Genomic DNA, 24,221 nt, shown 5'->3' on the forward strand with positions numbered 1-24,221 from the left:
AGGGATCACTGTATTAATTATAACAAATAAGAATGAAGCCCACCTGAACTTTGAAACTGTGTGTAATTTAATTAGGCAATTTTAACACTGGTCTGTTCTCACAATGATTGTCATTAGACTGGAGCTATACTTTCTTAATAAGGTTTCCTGAGTTTTAACTATTGACGACTGGATGTTTGAACTAGGTATCCTGCTGGACTTTACAATTTTCTACAAGAAGTCAAGAAAATGATGTGTGGTGAAAGGCACCAAAGCAATGGCTATGTCAAGCCTATTGTGTGGACAGAATATGGAAAGATGCCCCCATAGGTACAACACACACACACACACACACACACGTACACATCAACACCAGACTTTGGCAGCAGATTGTGGAAATGCAACTAGTAGTTAATAGCAGCAGACACCAAGTCAATGGTAGCAAAAAAGTTAATTAATTAATTAAAAAGATTTAAAAAACCATCCATCTCGAAGAACCCCAATGATTGTAGTGATTGTCATCATCAACATCATCATCAACAACATAATCTTATTCTTCTTATTATTTATTTCTTACCCATCTCTCCCTATGGAGGAAGTGGGAAACAACAACAAATTAAAATGCAACAGATTAGACATATAACATCAGTTTTAAAAAAATACCAGTTAAAATAGCTTATAAAACCAATACATTTTTAAAAAAAAAACACAGTCAATTCATACAATTCATACTGACACAGCAGATATATACCTGAACACCAATTGCTGGCATACCACAGTAGGAGTGGGAAATTGCCCTCATATTCTGTTTATGGGTTTCCCATAGGCATCTGGGTGCTGTTGTGGGTAATTAAGTGTTGGCAGAGTCACTTTCACATATTCATAAATACTACCCTTCCCAGTTTCACATGTTCACTAGTAGTACCCTTCCCAGCTTATTTACACAATTAAGGGCCAAAACAGAGCCAGGGATGGGAAACTGGTTGGAGTTACAGGGCCTCAAATGGCCTCCAGGAGACTTTGGGGGGCAGATACTGCAAAAATATCCAATATATTTTTGCTCCCCAATGCCTTCTGGACCCTGTGGACAGTATATTTGCCATGCTTTTGACCTCCTCTGGGCTGCTTTAGACCCAGGAGAGGCCTGTTTTGCAAAATGAAATGGAAAGGAAATCCCTTCTGGTCACTGGCTCACTTGCCAATTTTTAGAAAAGCCTCTCCTAGGTGTAAAATGTCCCAGAGGCAGCCAGTAAAATATAAATATAAATAAATAAAATGGCAAAATTGCTACCATGCCCCCAGAGGGCACAGATGCATTTGGAAGCAAGAACCATGAAAATGGCCCTAGAGGACTCAATGTAGTCTACATGCTGCATTGTGCTCACCCCTGAACTAGACAATAGTTCTTAGCACATTTTTAGAAGAGGTGCCTTCACAAGTGTTGAAAGATTACACATTATTATTCTCACCTACGTATTTTGCATTTAGTGTGATTTGTTTTGTTATTGGTCATGGGAAAGCAAACACAGGATAAATTATTTTCCAAGTCTAATTGATGAGGCACACATCTCTAAGGAAAGCCCATTGTGGGAGGGAAGATGTCTATATATTGTAGGGAAGAGCTTTTCCCTTAACATCTCTTCTTGTTCCTTTGTTGTCATTCTGGGAGTGTGGGTTGTGTGGCGAAAGAGTCAGAAAATTCTTTGCCATGTCCCCAGCAGTTATGTATACTTATGGCAGGTTTGTTGTGCTGTAGTAAGGGTGGCTTGATCTACAAACTGTGTGTTGAAGCAACTATACAATCAGTTATATAAGCTAACAATCAGTTATTGACTTCCTCTTTCTTCCCTTGTCAGCAGCCCAAGAATCTTCTCATCAGAGTGGTTCAGTTGTAAATTGCCCTTTCTGCCAGATGTTGGCAAGGAAAATATGATATGCACTGGCAGCTCATAGTCCAAGCAGAGGAGGGCACTGCCACTTCTCAGACCAAGGGCTGCCCCAATGAGGTTGATGGTAAACACCAATTTTTCTCTGTTCACTGACAAGGGCTGCTCTTCTGCATATCTATACTGTAATAGCTAGTAATGGAAGTAGCTGTAGATGTTATAAACGAGTTCTCAACCAAAGGCTTTGGGGAATTTTCTCAAGAGGGCAAAAATGTCAAAACAACAACAACCCCAATGCATTTAATTTCTTTTCCACAGAGAAGACTTGGATGGTTGTGGCTGAATGTCTTCATCACTTGTCTAGGTTTACACTACTGTTGTGCTGTTGTGTACCTTCAAGTCATCTCAGACTTATTGCTTCCCTAAGGCAAGACTATCATGGGATTTTCTGGAGCTGAGAGAGTGTGACTCACCCAAGATGACCAGTGGGTTTCCATGGCTGAGTAGGGATTCAAACCCTGGTCTGTAGAGTTATAGTCCAATATTCAAATCACTACACCATACTGGCTCACTCTGTATGTTTACATACGGCTAGTGATATGAAGAATTATGAAGAAAAATTCTAAGCTATTAATGATTACATTTTATGTTTGTAACAGCAATAAAAGGATCACATGTATGAAATTTAGTATCCTTTCTTTCTCAATGATTAGAGTTCAGCATGATGTGGGTTTTTTTTTCTCATTTAAGTGTTGTTGTTTTTTAATGGTCTTTTCTGTTTGGTTGCCTGCTACGGGAACATTTAGTGGAGGAACCCTCCTAATAGTTAGTGAATGAAGCAGTGAGAAGGCGTTGTAGAAGCTTCACCTGAAATTACTTTCAATAGCTCCAAGCTATTTAACCTTATAAGCCCTCAGCCTTTAAGTGGTTTTCATGCTAGCTATAGCAGTGGTCTGAACACCCTAAAGGCACCTTCTTGGAAGCTAAGCATAGTCAGCTCTGGTTAGCATGGGAGACTGCCAATGAATACTAGGTGGCTTAGATTATATTTCAGAGGAAGGAACTGGCAAAACCACCTCTGAGCTTTCCTTTCCTAAGAAAACCCTATGAAATTCATGAGGTCACCATAAGTCAACAGGCAATCTAAAGGCACACACACACGTGTGTGTTTGTTGGATTGGGAAGAATTAGGGAGAGATTGTTGCTACCACAAGCCCATGGCAGCATTGCCCTCTTTTTACCAATACCTAAGTCATTTTGTTGTTGTTGTTATCCCACTCAAGTCAATCTCAACCCATGGCAACCCTGTAGATGAGACATCTCCAAGATTCCCTGTCCTCCAATGCTCTGCTCAGTTCCTGCAAACTGATACCTGTGACCGCTTTTATAGAGTCCATCCATCTAGCATGTGGCTTTCCTCTCTTTCTGCTTCCCTCCATCTTTCCTAACATTATTGTTTTTTCCAATGAGTCATGCTTTCTCATGAGGTGAACAAAATATGGCAGCCTTAGTTTAGTCATCGTGACTTCCAAAGAGATTTCTGGTTTGATTTGTTCTAAGACCCATTTGTTTGACTTCTTGGCTGTCCATGGTATCCTCAGCACTCTTCTTCAGCACCACATCTCCACTGAATTGATTTTCTTCCTATCTTCTTTCTTAACTGACCAGTTCTCACATCCATACATGGAAATAGGGACTACAATGGCTTGTACAATTCTAACTTTCATGCTCAGTTGTATATCTTTACATTTTAGGATCTTTTCTAGATCTTTCATAGCTGCCTTCCCCATTCTTAGTCTTCTTATGATTTCTTGACTGCAGCCCCCACTCCGATCAATGCTTGATGCTAGGTATAACAACTCTTTTACTATTTCCATTTCCTCATCGTCTAGGCTGAATTTGTGTAAATTCTCCCTCATCATTATCTTTGTTTTTCTTATGTTCAACAATAAGCCTGCCTTTGCACTTTCTTCCTTGATCTTACTTAGTAGTTGCTCTTAGTCTGTGATATTTTTGGTTAGTAGCATTGTGTTGTCTGCATACCTTAGATTGTTGATATTCCTTTCCTCTATTTTCACTCCTCCTTCTTCTATGTTCAAACCTGCTTTTTGTATAATATTTTCTGTATACAAGTTGAACAGATAGGGTGAAAGGATGCAGCCTTGCCTGACTCCTTTACCGTGGTATGACAAACCCTTATGTTTTTTTTTAAATCTAAGGTGGAGTAGCAATTTTGTTGCTCTTCTGATTCATAAATACTATGCTTGATGGCTCCCATGAACCCTTACTATTGGCCCTGCTGGCTATGCTGATGGCAGTTACAGTTCAGCAACATCTTACAGAGGGCCAGACATTCCCTGTGCCTGCTGGGTGCAAAAAAGCTTCTTCCTGGTGAGGAAAGACTCTCAATCTGAGAGGTGGAGGACTCTTTCAAATAATTGACCCTGGATATTCTTCCCCCTCCTTTGTTTCTTCTGCTATCTCTTCTCTCAGCCTATCCCTACAAAAGGAATCAGGAGCAGCAATGCAGCTCCAACCTGCCAGCCAAGTCCTGGCAAAGCTCACAAAGCTTAACCCAGATCCAAGATGTGAAAGCTCCTTTTTCCTGCTGCTTCTCCCTCATCATCACTTGCTCTAACTCCTCATCCCCACTATGATCCTTACAGCTACTGGTTCCCCTTGTCTTTCTTGCATGCGACCATCTGACTGAAGGTCCCCCTGCCACCCCCTTTTCCTCACTGACCTCCTGTCCCACCACCCCCAGGGGGTGTACTGCCCACTTTGAGACTCACTGCCCTAGACAGTGGTCAAGCAGAATAAAGGTACATGTGACTGCCCTGCTGAAGGGAACTGCTGGTTTGCTTGTCTGTGGATGCATCTACGCTGTAGAAATAATGCAGTTTGACACCATTTTAAGTGTTGTGGCTCCATCCTGTGGAATCCTCGGATCTGTCATTTTGCAAGGTCGCCAGACTTCTCTACCAAAGCATGCTGGTGCTTCACAAAACTACAAACCCCAGGATTCTGTAGGATGCAGACATGGCAGTTAAAGCAGTATCAAACTGCATTGTTTCTACAGTGTAGATGCACTCTGTGTTTTTGATCCTGCCTGTGACAAACTAGATTCATAGAATCATGGAATTGGAAGAGATCACAAGTGCCATCCAGTCCAACCTCCTGCCATGCACGAACTCACAATCTAAGCATTCCTGACAGATGGCCATCCAGCCTTGGTTTAAAAATCACCAAAGAAGGAGACTCCACCACTTTCCGAGGAAGTGTGTTCCACTATCAAATAGCTCTTACTGTCAGGAAGTTCCTCCTAATGTTGAGGTGGAATCTCTTTTCCTGTAGCTTACATCCATTGTTTGGATCGTGTGTTCTGGAGCAGCAGAAAACAAGCTTGCTCCATCCTCAATATGACACCCCAAAGTTGTCTGGCTAATTTGGCATTAGCAGATGCTAAAATAAAATGTCCCTGGCCTAGTAACCTTTGGAGAGTTGCTGCTTCATGGTGGGATTCTGGTTTCATTAAGCTGTTACAGGATTCACAAACTATTTCAATACTCTGGTGTAGGATGTAAAAAAGTTCATTTTTTTGCACGAAAGCTCCCTGAATCCCCATTCCAGTATGACCACTACACATCCTAGATGGGAAATTCTCAGACTTATGGTAAAAAACAAAAACAAACCAAAAACAACAACTAGCTTTTCTCTGCTCTGATTGGGTTGGGGATAAGGGAGAAATGGATAATGCATCACATATAAGTATCTCTGGAGCAAAGAAGTTGTTCTGCATTAACTGACATGATTCAAGGAAAGGGAGAAAACAGGATAGGTTCTTCTCCTAGTAACACAAGGAGATGTGGATTAGACTTGTCCTTCTGACTTGCCCAAGTGGACTACTGGGTAAATCTTGTTAATCCTACAGCAATTGTCGATAAAGTATTTATACAGCATCTATTGTAAGTTAATCCATAGATACATACACAAATGGCACAGGAAGGATGGGCTCTTTAACAGCACTCCATAATGCAAGAAACTTCAAAACAAATGATGATCCTATTGGCAAGGGCACTTTCAAAACAAAGTGTATGGCAGAATTGTTCCTTAACTGCACATATTTGCTAGGGCAGCAGCAATGAACTAGGGATGTAAATCCTAACTTTGTCCTTGTGCAGTCAATGAGAAAATATGAAGAATTTTCTCCTCAGTGCCACACAGCATCATTTGAGGGGGAACATGTGGTTTTCAAGAGATCTTGCATATTTTGAGGAGTAATTTTTGTAATATTTGGGTAATTGCACAGAATTCAAAATGGTGAGAAACATTGCCTGGGATGTGAAAAATTTGTGGCAACACCGGATGCTTTCTCCTTTTAAAGTATCCAAGGCAATTGGGTTTGTTTGTACAATCAACCTGTCATTTTCTTTTTGCACTTAGCTACAGAAAGAGAGAAAGATGCTGGTTTTGAACAGAGACTAAATAGAGAACATAGTATTTCTGATATGACCTGCTCTCTCTTTCAGTGCCATTTTCCCTTATAACTGGTATCCTTTCACCCCACCCCAAAAATGGAGTAGGTGACATTATCATTGGCTACATCACATCATCATGAAATCAGTTCAGAGTGCTTCATACCCTCTTTGCCAGATGGATGACTGGGACATCCAGGAGTGATCATATTACACCAATATTAAAATCATTCCACTATCTGCAAATTAGTTTCCAGGCAAGGTACAAAGTGCTGGCTATTACTTTTAAAACTTTTCATGGTTACATATAGGATCACCTCTTCCCATATAATCCATCCAGTATACTCAGGTCTCTAGTGGACATTTACTCCAGTCAGACAGGAATAGGTTGGTAACTGTCAGCCAGAGGACTTTTTTCTTCAGCCATCCCTAAACTGTAGAATGACCTGCTGGATCAGATTCAACAGCTGAATATGCTGTCCAAATTTAGAAGAGCATTAAAGACCAGTCTCTTCTGGCAGGCTTATCCAGATGATTTTTAAATTGTGAATTTTAAATGATGAATTTGAAATGTGGATTGTTTTAATATGTGTTCATCTTATTTGTCCTTTTAAACTGATGTGTATTTTAGCTGATGCCTTTTTAACTGGTGTAGTTTGTCTGTTAATTATCATTGTTCCCTACCTTGACCCATGGGGAGAAGCGGGCAAGAAATTATTATTATTATTATTATTATTACTATTATTATTATAGTGAATGGGCAAATACATTTGCCCCTGATCACAGTGGCACATATCCTGAAAAACAATCACCAGAAAGGGCTGAGGCTGTTGACAGGTTACAAAGCTTTTGCAAACAAAACAAAACAAAATAGAATAGAACAAAAACAAAGAAACAAAAGTCCCCAAACCCTTCCTTGGTCTCTATCTCTGCTTGCTGTCCTGCACTTCCACTTTACTGCTCCTAGTTGTATTTCACCCCAAAGATTTACCACCCTAACCAGGCACTGGCAGGCCTGGGGTAGGACAAAGCATGGCCTTTGTTTCTTCACTTGATCAGCTACCATTCAATAAAGGCATAGAAAGGAATTCTCTGGAACCTATTCATACTTTGAAGAAAAAGGTATACTTGCATATTTTTTTAAAAGATGGAAAGCCTAAGGTTGGGGATTGGGTGTGTCCAAACAGGTACAACCATGGAAATAGGAAAATGAAAAGGTGGGGGTAGATCATAAGGCAGCCAGACGTTTGGGCTTCCTGGAGTGGCGCTGAGACATACACACACACACTACTTAGCACAGCCAATGTCAACAGGAGACCTGAGGGAATAAGGCAAAACCAAACACATTGACACTCCTCAGAACAAGAGTCATAAAACCTGCGCAAACCTGAACAAGTGGTAGAACAGCCTTTTTATCCGGTCCAAATCAATAATGAGGTCTTGCTAAGAGTGTTTGCTGACACATAAGTGACACCCATCACACATTGGTACACCAACTTTATGACTCAAAGCTTCTAATGGAGAGAATTAGCCAGCGCCAGGGCCTCACCTCCTTCCTCCCAAGTCTTGGATTTATCGCCCTTGCTAATCTGCCACCAGTCTCTGCTTAAAATCTTCATAAAGTATTACTTCCACAGTTGGAGATTTGTAAACACATATGATGCACGAGTGCCTTTTGCACCAAACTGGGCACCCATCCTAGCACAGTTTTAGAAAGGTAATGGCTAAATTATCAATGTAATATTGACAATAATGCTTCTTTTTGGCATAGACCCCCAATGGAGGATGCTGGGCAGAAACATCCATGTTTCTCTCTCACCATGCCATACAAGGTCTGAAATGATCTGACAACATTGCACTGCCCAAGACTCCTATGTAATCAAGCCTTCTCAGGTCAGAAGTGTACTAAAGGATTAAGTGCTAAGAAATATTAATATGAAAAGATATCCTGTAGCATCTTTGAGACTGAGAATTAGTCTCAAAGATGCTACAAGATCTCTTTCAATACTGATATTACAGACTAACACAGCTATATCTCTGAATTCTTTAAAAAAAATACTGAGACAGTGATTGTCATTAAGCTTTCCAAGGAACTGTAAACTCTATGTGCAATTTAGCCTATATACTTACTTATTTGGGAGTAAGTTATACTAAACATTTGGAGGCATATCTTGGACATTTGGAGCCACTCTAATTGTTTTGCAACAGAAGAGCGGGATATAAATAAAAGTTTTATTTATTTATTATATCTTCCAGTATTTCACAGATGAAATATGGCTAAGCAACATCATAGTACAGTCAAGGTGGCAAATGTTATTAATGAGGAAAAACACACAAACTTACTGAAGTAAGCCAAGGACAAAGAGGGAAAGTAGGAAGACAAGAAAGAAACTGGGACATTTTAAAAGCAGCTGAAAATGTCAGATGGCAGATAATTAATCAGGATTTTGCCTGCCAAATCAGAACAAGTGCATGGAAGGCACTTCTAAATACTTTGTTGTTGTTGTTGTTGTTGTTGTTGTATGCCTTCAAGTAATTTCTGACTTATGGCGACCCTCAGGTGGGGTTTTCTTGAGAAGTTTCTTCAGAGGAGGTTTGCCATTGCCTTTCTCTAAGGCTGAGAAACCCAGTGGGTTTACATGGTCGAGCTGGGAATCGAACCCTAGTCTCTAGAATCTTAGTCCAGCACTCAAACCAGTACGCCACACTGGCTCTCCAACTAAATACATACAGTATTGTACTTTTAACAGTCTGCATATTTAAGAATGTTTCAGTGATAATGGATGTAGTATAGCGAAGTCTCTTTCTTTGGAGGTTTTAAACAGAGGCTGGATGGCATTTGCTAGGACTCAGAGTGCTTTGATTGTGTATTTCTGCATGGCTGAACAGGCCCTGTGGTCTCTTCCAATGATTCTATCCTAAGGCATTTATTATTCCCCATTTATTTTCTTTCTTCTCTTTTTCTGTATGTATAATAATAATGATGATGATAAACTATATGTATGTGTGTATACACACACACACACCCTTATGGGATGGGGAAGTTGTCAACTATAATGGCCTTGATGAGGAATGAGGTTCTTTTGCTTTCTTCCTTTTCCACAGTTCCTGTGGCCTAGATCAGTGTTTCTCAAACTCCAGATGTTTTTGATTTCAGCTTCCAGAAGCTCCAGCTGGTGCCTGTAGTATCTGATGAAGTGGGCTGCAGTCCACAAAAAGATCCTATCAAATAAAAGTGGCTAGTTTTTAAGGTGCTACAAAACTCTTTGTTGATAGAGAAACGAACATACTTCAGTAAAGGAGCAGAAAGTGGGGATGCAGGTGAACTATGGCATTTGTCACATCTTAAAGGAATTGCTGTTACAGTAAAAAACATGAGGCACTTGTGGTACCTTAAAAACTAAGCTATTGTCCTTTGTTGAATTGGGGTCAATATAGTGATTCTTGCTATTGCAATGCTAGTGTAAACGTTTAGGGAAGTTACAGCACCATAATTCAGCTACTGTGTTTGGCCCCATTTGTGAGTGTTCTCTGTTGACCTTGGTGTGGTTTCTTCCTGCCCGCCTGCCTGACTCCCTTATATAGCTTTGGTACAGAATGTGAAGGGCAAAAAAGGTTTCACTGGGTTACATTCTGGCTTTCTCCCATCTTGGTGTATGGAATGTATGGTTTTTCTAACTTCTTAAAATAAATAGATGAATTAAAAACAACAACAATTATTCCATTATTAATCTGTTCTCTGCTGCTATTTCTTTCTCTGTGGTTGGCCTTCCAGTAGCTTGAAAGTATCTTGCTCTGGTTGCCTAGCAAAAGATACTGTATATCCCATTAACCATTTTTTGTCTGATGTCCAGCCCTTTAGCAAATACCTGTGTTATGTTGGAGACTCTACCAGTAGCAATGCTATGCTCAACAGCCTCTTGCCTCCTGGGGGCACGCAATCACACTGCCAGGAAAAAGTAGCACCAATGGCTGGATGACAGATGATAGGTATCCCAGGAGCAATTCCAAAGAGACTGACAAAACCTCTGAATGAAATCTCCATAGATACATTCACAGTTGCACAATTACAAAAAGTGCCACTACTTGCAACATGTTACGTTATCTGATGATATCACACTGATTCCCAGACTCTTGGATAGAATCTGAATAATTGATGATCTGGATTCCAATCAGGCATAATAATATGCTTTATTTATATACCACTCTTCTGAAGCGATCAAAGTGGTTCACAGAATCATTTAAAACTTTTACATCATAAAAGCAGCATCTCAATGTATATATCAATAAAAACCAATAAAATCAATCATTGATAAAACATGCAATCAATAAAACAGGCAAGGAATCTATCAATTGTGGTTAATCATTCGTATCAGGGGAGACAGTCTCTATGAGGAGTCCAAAGGAAATGCTAATCGGAAGAGGTGGGTCTTTAAAGCCTTTTTGAAGGCGTCCAATGTGGGGATCGTACGAAGCTCTTCTGGAAGTTTATTCCAGTACATTGGTGCAGCTGATGAAAATGCTCTCTGGTGGGTTACTGTTAGTCTCACCTTAGGGTGTACTAATAAATTTTTTCCTGATGTTCTGAGAGTGCGGGGCGGACTATATGGGGAGAGGCGTTCCTTCAAGTAACTCGGGCCCAAGCCATATAGGGCTTTATAGGTAATAACCAACACTTTGTATTGTATTGCATACCTGGAAGACCATAAAATCATAATCATAAGATGATGATGATGATGATGATGATAGAACATGGGGAAATAGTTGTACTGATAGGTAACACCTATGTTACAACAGACATCATTCTTTATGTTTGGGTTATATTTTGAAAACAGCTGTATCTGCTCAGCTCTTCACTATTGATAATCACTGTCCTTAAGGTGAAGAAACTTATCTGCTCTCACTTAAAAATTCCTTCTATCTTTACTTACAAGCAATGAAGAAAGAACCCTGCCTAGTGTGGTTTAGCAGTTTGAGTGCCTAGTGAGGTGTAATGGTATGAATACTGGACTAAGACTCAGGGAGACCAGGGTTTGAATCCTCGTGCAACCATGTAAACCCTCTGGGTGACCTTGAGTAAGTCACGCTCTCTCAGCCTCAAAGGAAGGCAGTGGCAAGCCTCCTCTTTACAAATCTTGACAAGAACATCCTGCAATCAGTTCTCCTGAAATCAGAAGTGAGTTGAAGGAACACAGCAATGAACCTTGCAGTCTATTAGTTCTAATTAGAGTAGACAATATAAGGCCTGCCGGATCAAGTGTCTGACACTCTACAGCTGCTTCATAAATTCATAGGTAAAACCTAAATATAGTGGTCATCAATGTCAAAAGTGTAAACATTTTGTACTATTTAATCTCTGCTGCCAGATAATTGGCAGGTTAGTTGAATTTAATAAGTTAGAAGATTGATAAGTGAGATACACCCAAGTACCCCAAGAATATATTATCAGCAGTGATATATGTATGTGTGTTATTGTATGTTAGTTTTTATTGTGGTCTTTTTAGTTTTGGTATTCTTGGGCATTTAGTATAGAAAAACATGGCAAAAAAGTTTAAAAGCAGTAATTGCAAGTCAACAGCAGGCTGTCTACCAAATACGTACTTTCTGCATTCACTTTCTGATTATACCCTGCTGGCAAGCCACTGAATCCAGGTAACTCTTCACACGTTATTGCACTGGTTGCTTACTTGCTCATTTTACCAGTGGGGTGAGTAAGGGGTTTAACCCAATCTAACCTCTCACCACTGATCTCATGGTTTGGCTCAGCAGGGGAGGGGGTAATAGATAAATCTCCAATGAGCAAAAGAAAGACATTTTCCTTCTTTATCCATCATGTGTGTCTGTCTGTTTGTGTGTGACATTTAAAGTTTCCTCCCTTGCTGATGATCATTTACTGGGGTGCCGGAGGAAGGCGATTGGATAGGGGAGGCATCAATCAGAGTACAAGGTGGGTTGTTAGACGGATAGGCAAACAATAACAGCTGTTGGTTTATGCATGCTGGGAAGGGGGGGAGAGGAGAGGAAGAGACATGACCATGTGGTCAAAAATAGTGCAAAGAAACAGAGATTGTGGACTGCCCCTTTGCACTGAAGTGAATTTTCTAGTTCGGAATATGTGGCTGGATGAGCCAATCTCACTTTGATGTGGGTGGTGTGTCTGGCATTAACAGGTTCACTGTGGACCAGGAAACTGCAATGCAAAGCAGGATTTATTGATTTTTTTTTGTCAGTATATACAATCCCTTATGCCCCCCCAAAAAAAAGTACTACGACTTCCAGAAACCTGCAGCCACTATGGCTGCCAGTGCTGAGAGTTATACAGAGTCAAAATTCAATTGTTGCCCACACTGATCATGTGGGCAGAGGATACTGTTGTACAGCAATTTGATATTGTTATAACTTGCATGACTATAGTCTAACTATAGCACTGACTAGATCAATGTAGCAGAAAAAATTTAAACACATCATGAAACCACAAATCCAGGATTTACTAGAATGGAACCATAACAAGTAAAAAGGTATCATACTGCTATGGTTGTACATTATCACAGATTTCTCCTTTTCTGTCGAACACCCATTCTGCCCATTGTGAATTCACCAGTATTCCAGTAGGGGTCACTCATTCTTTTCCTTTTGTGTAGACCATGGTTCATATCTGGAAACACTGATTTTTTTTCTATGTACAGTTTTGGTGTGTGCAACACATAGTGGCAAAACCACCTCTGAGTACTCCTTGCCTTATCTTGTGAGCTGCCTTGGGTCCATTTTTGGGAGAAAGGTAGCATAAAAGTGAAATAAATAAATAAAGTAAATCCTATGAAATTCATGGGGTTGCTATTAGCAGACAGGAGACTGGAAGGCAAATATACACATACAAGTAAAAAAAGCCACCAGAAAACCACAAGCTCAATCAAGGTAGCACATGCCCAGATCATGCCACCAAAAAGCTTTCCAGTAAGCAAGAAAGGAAGTGTCATATCTCCTGTAAATATTATTGTATATCATCACAAAAGGGAAGTGTTCATGGCTTGGCACTGGCAAACACTTCCCATTGTCCAAAAAGAAGAAGAAAAAGCAAATGGCAGGAGAACAGCAACAAAAACACATGATGCTACTGCAATGATGGGAAACTCAGAAGATGTGGAGAGAAGGATTCTATAGTCCATTATTAAAAATTCAGTGCCTACTTTGCTGGTTTTTAATACCAGTCCCAACCCTTTAAAAAGGAAGCTGGGCCATTTTCAGAAGTGATGCTTATTTTTTATTCCTTCCTTGTGTCTCCCCTTGCTTTGCTATACATCTATACCAATGCTCATGGAAACATGGCCATAGATGACCATTACAGGATGTGTTTGCATGTATATATGTGTTGGGGGGGGACCTTTCATTTATTTATTTCTAATTGCATTTCATTGAACATGACAGATACTAAACAGTACAAAATTCATTGAGATTATAAAACAGGCAAACAAGTAAGGAGATTTATCTATTTTTCATTGAAATGTTGCATTTGGGTTACATTATTGATGCACGGAGATGAAAGAGTTTGGCAATCTTAATCTCTTCAAGTGTTATTTGATCTTGGGGGAACATTTTATTGTCTTTCATGTTCAAGTATATTATGAAGCTGTATTTTCCAGAGCTGCTAGTCACATATCAGAGGCCATAATAACACGGAAAGAATAGAGATGGGTTCCTACACCACAAAAAAGTTCACCATGGTTCAGCAATTTTTTTATTCAAAACTAACAATAAGCACACATGATATGAAACAACCAGGTCAGATAAGCCTTGTGTAAGTAAATAAAAATATTTTGAACCTTTGAGCGATCACCGAAAGGCTTCTTTCAAAATGCATCCAAGGATGACCTATCTTTCATCATCTTCCACTTTACTTATGATTTCCATTTTGGTAGTTAGTCTTATGGGATGTGTGGTTCAGCACTTAAGACGCTGACCCTGATGACTGCAAAGCTGGCAGGTCAGCAGTTCGAGGGCCAAGTGCCATGGGACAGAGTGAGCTCCTGTCCCTAGCCCCAGCTTCTGCCAACCTAGCAGATTGAAAGCATGTAAAAGTACAGTGCTACATGGGGGTTTCTTGGCAAGATTTCTTCTGAAGCTTAGACTGTGTGACTTGCCCAAGATCACCCAGAGGGATCCATGGCTGAGCAGGAATTAGAATCCCAGCTTCCAATAGTCCTAGTCCAATGCTCAAAATACAACACCATGCTGACTCTCAACGGCTGAATATATTCACCTGGTTTCTTTTATACTCTGAGTGTAACCCCTTTTATTAGTCTTTGATCCTATACACCAACGTTGGGAATTGTGCAGCTGTCCAGATGTTGGCTTGACACTCCCAGCATTCTTCACCATTGGCTACACTGGCTAGGGCTGTTGGAAGCTGCAGTTCAACAGCATCTGAAGGGCTACATGATTCCCACTGCTGCTGTGTACACTTGTTGTGTGCCTTCAAGACATTTTCGACTTATGGTGACCTTAAGGCAGCCCTATCATGAGGTTTTTTTTGGCAAGCTTTGTTCAGAGGAGGTTTGCCATTTTCTTCCCCTGAGGCTGAGAGCATGTGACTTGCTCCATTGGGTTACCTGGATCCATTTTAATTCAGTGGATTTTTATATCTGAATAGATAGAGACCATATTTTTTTTTTAATATTAGAAATTTATCATTGACCATGCTATGTGAGGACAATGTGATTTTTAGTCCAAAACATCTGAAAGGCACCAAGTTGGCAAAAGTTAGTTTAGTGCTTTTGATGGGGCGGGATGTGGGGTATTTTTAATTTGTTTTGATATTGTCCAGGTTGAGTATCCCTTATCCAAAATGCTTGGGACCAGAACTTCATGAAATTCATTTATGTTGGATATAAACATAGCCTGAAAGTACTTTTATGTGATATATTAAATAATTTTGTCCATGGAACAAGCATTTCAGATTTTCATATAAGAGATACTCAAATTGTATTTTCATTTTTGTCTAGTTCTTTGTTGAGCAGTTGATGTTTGTAAACTCACATGAACTTCAATTTGATAGAAGTTCAGCAGGGATTTTTTAAAAATATTGTAAATGTTGTGCTATTTGGTGGCGCTGATGTCAGTGGGCAATGAATCTGCTGTGACTTTCAAATGAGCTGCCCAGCACAGTGAACCCCATCCTCCAAATAGTTCCAGCACCTTGGACACCTCCATTAAAGTCAGGGTAAAAGTCGGAGTGGATTTACTGCTCTGCTGACCTTGATGTAAGGATATCTGCTCAAATTTTGGGGAATATTAATTAGCTCAACACACCAATATGGGGCTCCTTACAAGTACCCCTCTCGGATCGAATCCCAGCCTGTTTACGAAGGGACCAGAACTTCCAGGGACTGACGCAAAGGCAAAGTCTTTGAATTTTAATCTAGTTTATTGATGCACAGGGAGACACACACTCACACACATACATTCACTCATGCAGTCACTGAAGGCTAATAGAAGAAAGGGAGGAAAAGTGGAAAGAGAACACAAGGCCTTCTAATGGTAAATACTTGCCTGCAATGGTTTCCCTAGGAATCAAGGTAGCTGCAGCAACACTGAAGGAAAATGGGGAAAGGGGTGTGTGGAACCAGGAGAAGCAGACTGACAGAGTGCCTGCCTGCCACCAACATGGAACTTCGAACAAAGGAAAAACTGGAGTTTAAATAGGTTCCTAGTCACGTAGTCAGTGGAGGCTTTTGTCCTACCTCAAAAGGGAAACCAAATTTACACATCACTTGATCCATAGGTATCCTTTGTCATGAGAAAACGATTGCTACCGGAATGGCTTGTCTGTAAATCTGTCTCCTAGGTGTGAAGGAAATCTTCCTATTTGCAACTCCTAACTGAGGCTGGTGCCTACGTGGTCTCTCCGCTTTCAGGTCATGGCAGCCAAGGGACAGCTCCCATAATGCCTTTCCATTAGGGTCATCAGGAGACATACTTCACCCTATAGATGCAGAACTTGCTTGGAGGCCTCTATGATCAAGTGATGCCAGGGGAAAGGGGCCACCTGATTACCTCCACAGATGCATTTTGGGAAAGGGATTTTGGGGGTATTTTTATAAAATTCCAGACTTGATAACATTGAAGCCATCAGTTGCTCTTGTGTAAATGAATGGCTGGCCTAGCAGCTTGTAATTCAGGTTTTCCTACTATCTGCTTTGTCAGGGAATTTTCACACATGAGGCTTAAAGTGCTACTTATGGGAATGCATGGTTCAGTCCATAAGCATGATGGAACAGTAGAAAGGTGTTTGCACTGATGTTGGGTAGCTTCCATGTCAGTAGGGTAGTGAATCTACACCAGGTTTAAACCCAAGCTTTAAAGGAGTTCTCCAAGGTGCCTCAAAATGAGTCCAGCTCCTTGGACAGTTCCTTTGAAGGTTTGAAAAACTTGTATTCATTGCCCTCTGAAGTAGAAGCTGCCAGCTACCACTGAGTTTTTGCCACGCTCATGGGCATTCTGGCCATGGTGGGTTTCATATTTGCCTTACAAACTCAACTTATGCAAGAGTAGCTTGATGCCTGGATTGTGGGAGGAAAAACCTAATTATCATGTTTCAGACTAAAATATGTGTTCAGTCTTCTGTAATAACTATTAGGAAGGTTTGGGTTGAAATTTTCATTGAGGACGTTCATATTTATTTATTTCCACATAAGGTGGCTAGATGCAAAAATTAAAATAAAATAAAAAGAGAGAGTTAATAGGCCTTTTTCCTGATCATCCACATACAATACCTACCTTTGCATTTTCTTTTTCAAGACTGGAATTGACTGGATGGTCACTTCTAAGCTTGAGGAAAGGCTTTTTCAAAACCCAAAAAGGTCCGGTAGAAAGGAGGGAATAGTCTTACTCAAGCCCTTTGGAGATTTTTCACAGAGACATTCATCAGCTGGGAGCCCAAATAATTGTTGATGATGAATGCCTGTACTGGGGTCTTTGCGTGCTACATGTGCCCCATGGACTGTAAAAAAAAAAAAAGCTTCATTTATATACCACTTCATACCAAACTAGCAGTGCCTAAGTGGTTTACAACTGTAAACTAATTCCCCCCAACAATCTGGGTAATAATTTTTGCGACCTTGGAAGGATGCAACCCTGAGTCAAGCTTGAGTCCTTTTGCTGGTATTGAACTCGCAACCTTATGGTTTGAGTGAGTGGCTGCAGTACAGGCATTTAACCACTGTGCCACCAGGTACAATTCCCACCTCTGAACTAGTCCAAAATCTTCAGGGGTGAGCTTTGGCTTTAACTCTCCTATATTCCCAGCACGGTTATTAATTTAATCTATGAATTTCTGTCGCAGCTTTTAGGAAAACTCCACATAAGAATAAGGTCCTGGCACCAGCAAGTGATTTCTGAAGCAAAATTTGGCTGTGGCAGTGTGTACCTTCCTGGACCATTAAATTGACTTTGAATCAAGTGTAAACCTGGGATCAGCTTTAATCTTTTCAATTTCCCAGAACTTAGGTCTGTGACACGTACAACTTGAAAGCCATTTACCAATAAAAGCCAACTCAGTGATGAATTACTATGTCATCTCCAGTTCCTTGGAAAAGAAGTAGCAAAAACAACACAAATCAGCACTGTCTGCTCTCGGCTGCTCACGGTTTTGTCTTTGCATGGAAGGGGGAGATAACAAACTTCCTCCTCCTCCTCCTCCTCCTCCTCCTCCTCCTCCTCCTCCTCCTCCTCACTACAACTCTCTGAATCTTCCAGGCAGCGTAGAAAGGGGCCATGCTTGCTGGGGGATTCTGAGAGCTTGTGGTCCAAAAAAGTAACTTACCATTGCCAACTCTTTTGTCCATTAAGCAACACATATCCTGTACAAATCAAGAATTGTACAACTCAGCCTCTTTTCTCTCTCTAGCTGAGCTCTGACGAGTCAGGAGAAGCTGCCAGGTTTGAAATCACAAAGATGTTTTGGCTCCAGAAAGGAACAGAAAAAGCAGCAGAGAACATGGGGTCCCAGTTGCCCAAGGCTAGTGAGGGGCACTTTTAGGTTTGGTTTGTGTTGTGATTTGCTTTCCTTGTGTTATGCTTTGCTATCCTGGATAGCCACCTAGTGGTAAAGCTAACTCTGAGTACAGTCTTGTTAATAAAGTTCAGCCAAAGCCTTCTTCTGACTCAAAAATGAGCAAAGAAATGCAATCAAATCCATATTTCAGACTAGATACTGAATATGGAAATGTTATTTTTTGGAGCTGCAGCTTCTAGAAGACATTTCCTCCCTAGCCAGTGATCCTCTTCCTCCTCTTTTTTTTTATTTCTGCCCTATTTCCCCCCTGGAATGGGGAACACTAGGTGGCAGTGGGTGACACTAACCCTAGTGATGCCACTGCCTGTGAAATGGCTCAGGATTGCACATTAATCCTAAATATTATAGCGGGGGAAGTATTACAGTTTAGGAATGAAGAAGTAAAGACCAGTGGGGGATCTGACACAAAGGCAGCAAGATTCAAAGCAGTGTCAACCCAATGTCCTTTTCTTTGGCACAGCCACATAGATCAGCCCTCCCAGGCTCTTGGAGGATTTGTTCATTTTTGATAGCCTGAGCACCTTCCTTACTTCTCTGATAATGACAGTAGCAGACAACTGGTCATCTCCCAGGTAGTCTGGACTACTGCTCCTGTAACCTGAGCCATCAAGGCCACTGCCTAAGTTGTGCTTCAAAAGATCTGACCATCCCTGATTAATAAGATACCATAATGTTGAGCTACTTTGCAGGGGTGTTGTAATAGGATTGCTCAGATAAAGAATCTAAAACACACACGCTAAGCATTTATTTTGTTTAAATCATTTCTGAATGTCCCCACAATGTACAGATTCCTAGTACACTTGCGAACATATACCAATGCGTGCACATGCATATGCACATACCACGTGTGCAGAATTTGGGCATATGAAGCTATAAGTTTAGAAAAGTGGCCTGATCCACCCTGAGTAGAGCTTGGGAAAGTTATTTTTTGGCCAGCACAAAAGCAGCTGTGGTGTTTGAGGGATTGTGGAAGTTGTGGTCCAAAGAAGTTACTTTCCCAATCGCCTTATTCTGGAACCTGTGGCTCTTCAACGACAGCTCTAGGACCACTCTCCAAAACCCATTCTAGCACTTAGCAGAACTCCTTAAAGCCTGTAACCTTGCTGTATGAACTCTTGCTTCCAATCAAATCTCATTGTGACTGGCATTAAGGGGATTAGCTTCTCCCTGCAGCTTGCGCTCCAGAGGGCTTCTCTTTTGCTTAGTCAGAGAGAATATGGCTCCCTGCTTACAACCCCTGTGCTCCTGGCTGGGCAGAAGTCCCTCTCTGAGTGTGATGCTTTTCTAGCTCCTTTTTGGGGGAGAACCAGCAGGTCCATCTGGAACATGAATGGCTATGCTTTGCTTCAGGACACACCAGGTACTGGGTAGTATTAGGACTTTAAAGTTTTGACCAGTAGCCTGTTTGGGGAGGAAAAACAGTGTTCTTGCCAAAGGGTGAATCCACACTGAACAATTATAACAATTTGAAACCGAGTCTGGTTGCATCTGCAGTGCAGAAATAATCCAGTTTGAGACCACCTTATCTGCCCTGTCTCAATGCTATGGAATTCTGGGAATTGTAGCTTGTTGTGGCACCAGAATTCTCTGACAGAGAAGGCTATATGACTCACAAAACTACAGTTCCAAGAATTCCATAGCAATGAGTTATGGCATTTAAAGTTGTGTCAAACTGGATCATTTCTGCTGTGCAGATGAGCCTCTGTCCCCTGGAATCCTGGGTTTTATAGTCTGGTGAAGTGCTTAGAGTTCCCTGCTAGAGAGCTGTAGGGCTGTTGTGCAGCAGAGTGGGCTACAGCTCTCTAGCAGATAATTTAAAGTACCTCTCCAAACTACAAATCTCAGATTGCACAGAAAGGAATCATGGCAATGTAACTGGTATCAAACTGCTATAATTGGGCAGTGTGGATGCATCCTAAGTTTAGTCAAGTAAATTGGATGAATGGTTGCTTGAAATACCTACCTCACTGGGAGGGTGAAACCACTAAAAATTCCCTACTTCTGAAATAGAAAAGTAACTCTTTTCAAAATATACATTGGTTTTAAACAGGTTCTCCTCCATCTATATGAACAACATTATCCTGGAGCAAAATATTTGTGAGACGCTCCATGGAGCTTCTTTTGGAATATATAAAAATGACTTCAAGGTTTCTGTTGGAAGTCTACTCCCAAGGCTAGCCCCCATCTTAGTAGTTTTGAAGATACATCAGTAACACTAAGTTCCATAAAGAAAAGCCCAGCAGAATGCTTTTCTCCCCTTCTGGAGGGGATAAGCACTTTGAGGGTTTCAACCTAATTAACAGGAAGCTTTCTTGCTAGCTTATTGTCCGCTAATTTCTGGGCAAACATTCTCTGGAGCCAGTTTATCACAATAATCCCACGTTTGGCCTTCAGAGTCTTACAAATATTTAAGGTTTCTGGAACTATGGGGAAGCAACTCTTCAGCTTCCCTCTCTGTCTCTCAAACATCCCTCACTTCCTTGGAAAAACAGGTTAGGAAAACAAGCATCCGATTCTTGCCCTAAAGTGAGTAAGTCTCCATTACCATACTACTAACATTTCACAGTTGAAAAAGAGATCACCAATGAACATCAGAATGTGGTCAAGATGGCAACAGTTATTAATGAGGAAGAACACACAAGCTAGGAGAGGTTGCAGCAGTTTGCTTTGGCTTGAGCCTACTGGGAAGTACAAGGTTCCACTGTCTCATCTTCTCCTCTGTCTGCTGAATTAACTGAGTGCAAACTAGGTTAGTAATAATCTAGTTTAGGTTAGACTAGAAAGTACTTAGATCACTCCAAAGGATAAGGCCATTCAGTTACTGGTTGGACCCATAGCCTCAGTCTCAGAGGTTTATTTGAAGATGAGAAGGTCACAGATCCATTCCCACCATTCTGCCATATAATAATAAATCCGCTTCTCTACCTAGGAATTGCCAGATGTTATCAGTAGGTTCCACATGTTAAGAGAATGTCACATTTGTGGCATAAATGTCATGAAAGATGGTGATCCTTCAATGCTGTCTTTAAGAAGGTACTAATGATGCGGTGGCTTAGTGGTTAAGATGCCAGTTCTGATGATGAGAGATTGGAAGGTTGGCAGTTCAAGGCCTGAGTGTTGTATGATGGGGTGAGCTCCCATCACTAGTCCCAGCTTCTGCCAACCTAGCAGTTCGAAAGCATGCAAATACAAGTTAGATAAATAGGTACCACTTAAGTGGGAAGGTAACAGCGTTCGGGGCAGTCATGCTGGTGACGTGACCACCAGAGCAGTCCTTGGACAACACTGGCTCTTTGGCTTAGAAACGGAGATGAGAACTGCTGCCTACAGTCAGTTAAGACTAGACATTAATGTCAAGGAACTACCTTTACCTTTAATGATGACCTTCAAAATGATGCCCTTTGTCCTGCACTTCTAAGGGCATCTGGGGACCATTTTCTCTGACATTATACATGTGCTAAGGGTGTCCCTGCAGTGGAACCGCTTCTGGGCTGCCTAGGAAGTAACTACAGAAATATTGGAGCAAAGGGAGATGTTCACAATGCATCCCTTCCTTATGACAAAGGTGCCCCAGCTTTTGGAAGAAAGATACCACTAGGGAATACATGTCTACCAAATGAGGAGTACTCAGCTATCTTAGGCCAAAGCAGATACTTCTGAGAAAAAGAATGCATCTGGTACTGGAGACAATACAAGAGGTGTATCCACACTGCAGAATTAAAGCAATTTGACACCACTTTAACTGCCACAACTGTATCCTACAGAATCTTGGGACTTGTAGTTTGGTGAGGTATTCAGCCCACTCTGTTGGAGAACTCTGGTGCCTCACCAAACTACGAATCCAAGGATTCTGTAGGGTAGAGTAATGGTATCAAACTGCTTTAATTCTGCATTGTGGATACATTCATAGCTATCATAGCTAGTATTCCTTGATGGCCTTATCTTCCATGAATCTGTCTAATCCATCCTTCAAAATATCCTTTGTACTTTGTGAAGACATACTTTAATGCAGAATCCTGCTATGTATGCCAGGCCTTCAGATGTGATAGCCCACTTTTCTAGGGAGTGCACTTTTGAAAGTCATATTTATATCTCTGTTTACCTCTAGTGAGCTCTATATGTGAAAATATGGGGCCCTTCTCCTCCCCACTTTATTTTCACAACAAACCTGTAAGGAAAGTAGTCGAGAGAGAGAGAGAGAGAGAGAGAATATCCATTCCTAGTCCCAGAGAAAAATATCACTGGCCATCCGAGGGCATTTTTGTACTGTACCGTTTACACTTCCTTGTTTCAATTATGCCAGGAATCTTTAAATATAAACTAGGTTCATGCCCCGTCATTCATTCCCCCTCCTCCAATTATCTTACCCAATATTGCCTACCTTCAGCATGTTTCCATGAAACCAGCTTTGGGGACACCAGTTCTGGGAGTTAATCATTGCATTGTTTATCAGTTGATGATTGATTTATAAAGTTCATGGCTTCAGCTTGCCACCATGATCCAATTTGATGAAATGCTTGGTTGACTTAAATTGGGCTGTTTATGATTATAATATAATTTAATTATTTTATGACAGAACAGGGCGTCAGTGAAGGATGGTTGCTGGGAGAATCAAACAGTTGAATAATAATAATAATGCTCTTCTGTTCAGATGATAATTCATTAAACTGGCCCTTGCATGTTTTTATTACCTGGGCCTCTTGTTTGGATTGTTCTTTTCCATGTGACTGGTTAGAAAGAAGAATGAAACTTTCCAGTTTAAACCCCCTAGATTTAAATTTTTGATTTTTTAAAAATAAAATTTAAAAATTACTGAAATATAGCAGTGCACTACAGTAAAGGTCTTTTTTTAGTGCAGCCAATATACAGTTGTTAATGGTACCCACTAATTTGTGATTAATGATGACTGAACTCCCCCAGGACATTTGGGTCAGGACCAGTGATTTTGGAGCATCCTAAATTGATTTATAATTGCACAGGACTGGCTCTCTTATAGTAGCAGGTTATAAGAGCAGGTTAGAAAGAATGAGCTTCAGTTGACTCCTATCTGACTGAAAATAAAGAAAGCTGTTCCCACAAAACTGAGAAATAGCTGGAGATGTTTCCCCTCCACCTTGCTAGAAATATCTCTAGAAACACATTAGGAACAGTATGTGTCTGTGCAGCTTTTTCCTCTTTTGCTGATTTCCTTTACAACTGTGTTTCATCCTCAATCTTTGTGGCCTGATCTTCATTATAGCTCCCCATTTCTGTGGACCTCCAAACTCCTTCTTCCCCATGTCTTGTCCCAACATCCCCTTTCATACACAATCTTCTGCCTCTCTTCTATTCATCACAATTTATGTGAGGACATAGGTAAGAGGGAATTTTTCTCTGGGTTGGGATTAAGATTCCGAATTTAGGCATTGTTAATATACCCCATCTCCATGCCACCATTCTCTGAAGATGCCAGCCACAGATGCAGGCAAAAGATCAGAAATAAATTCTTCTAGAACATAGCCACATAGCCTGAAAAACCTACAAATGGGGCTGCCTGACTTGGTGGGCTGGCTGTGTTCCTGTGGTGTGGGCCCAGCCCATGCCCCCGCATGCCTTGCGAGGGCGGGTGGGCCCGTAATTGGCCTGCTGGGGTGGATGGGGCTTAACTGGTAATATACAATTGGCTGGTTGCAGTATGTGAGATGGCATTTTTCATACCCCCTATGTCATCCCAAAGCTTGGCCATGACCAGGCATTTCAGTTCATTGAACAACCAGGGGGTTGATTGATGTTCCAGATCCAGACCTCATGCTTTGGGCCAACCCTACATTT

At 41.0% G+C, this 24,221-nt stretch overlaps 1 protein-coding gene and 1 long non-coding RNA gene across 2 annotated transcripts in view; one reads left to right on the forward strand and one right to left on the reverse strand.

Annotated features, from left to right (window-relative positions):
• Positions 1 to 24,221, reverse strand: part of LOC121927694 — a 75,613-nt gene that overhangs the window by 45,658 nt on the left and 5,734 nt on the right. Inside the window, exon 2 of the long non-coding RNA XR_006103304.1 lies at positions 17,114 to 17,336. This is a non-coding gene — a long non-coding RNA (uncharacterized LOC121927694). The remainder of the gene's footprint in view (positions 1 to 17,113; positions 17,337 to 24,221) is intronic.
• Positions 1 to 24,221, forward strand: part of HNF4A (hepatocyte nuclear factor 4 alpha) — an 83,689-nt gene that overhangs the window by 7,057 nt on the left and 52,411 nt on the right. The gene's annotated exons all lie outside the window — the stretch shown is intronic.

The sequence above is a fragment of the Sceloporus undulatus genome, chromosome 4 (assembly GCF_019175285.1).
Source record: "Sceloporus undulatus isolate JIND9_A2432 ecotype Alabama chromosome 4, SceUnd_v1.1, whole genome shotgun sequence".
Classification (NCBI taxonomy): Eukaryota; Metazoa; Chordata; class Lepidosauria; order Squamata; family Phrynosomatidae; genus Sceloporus; species Sceloporus undulatus.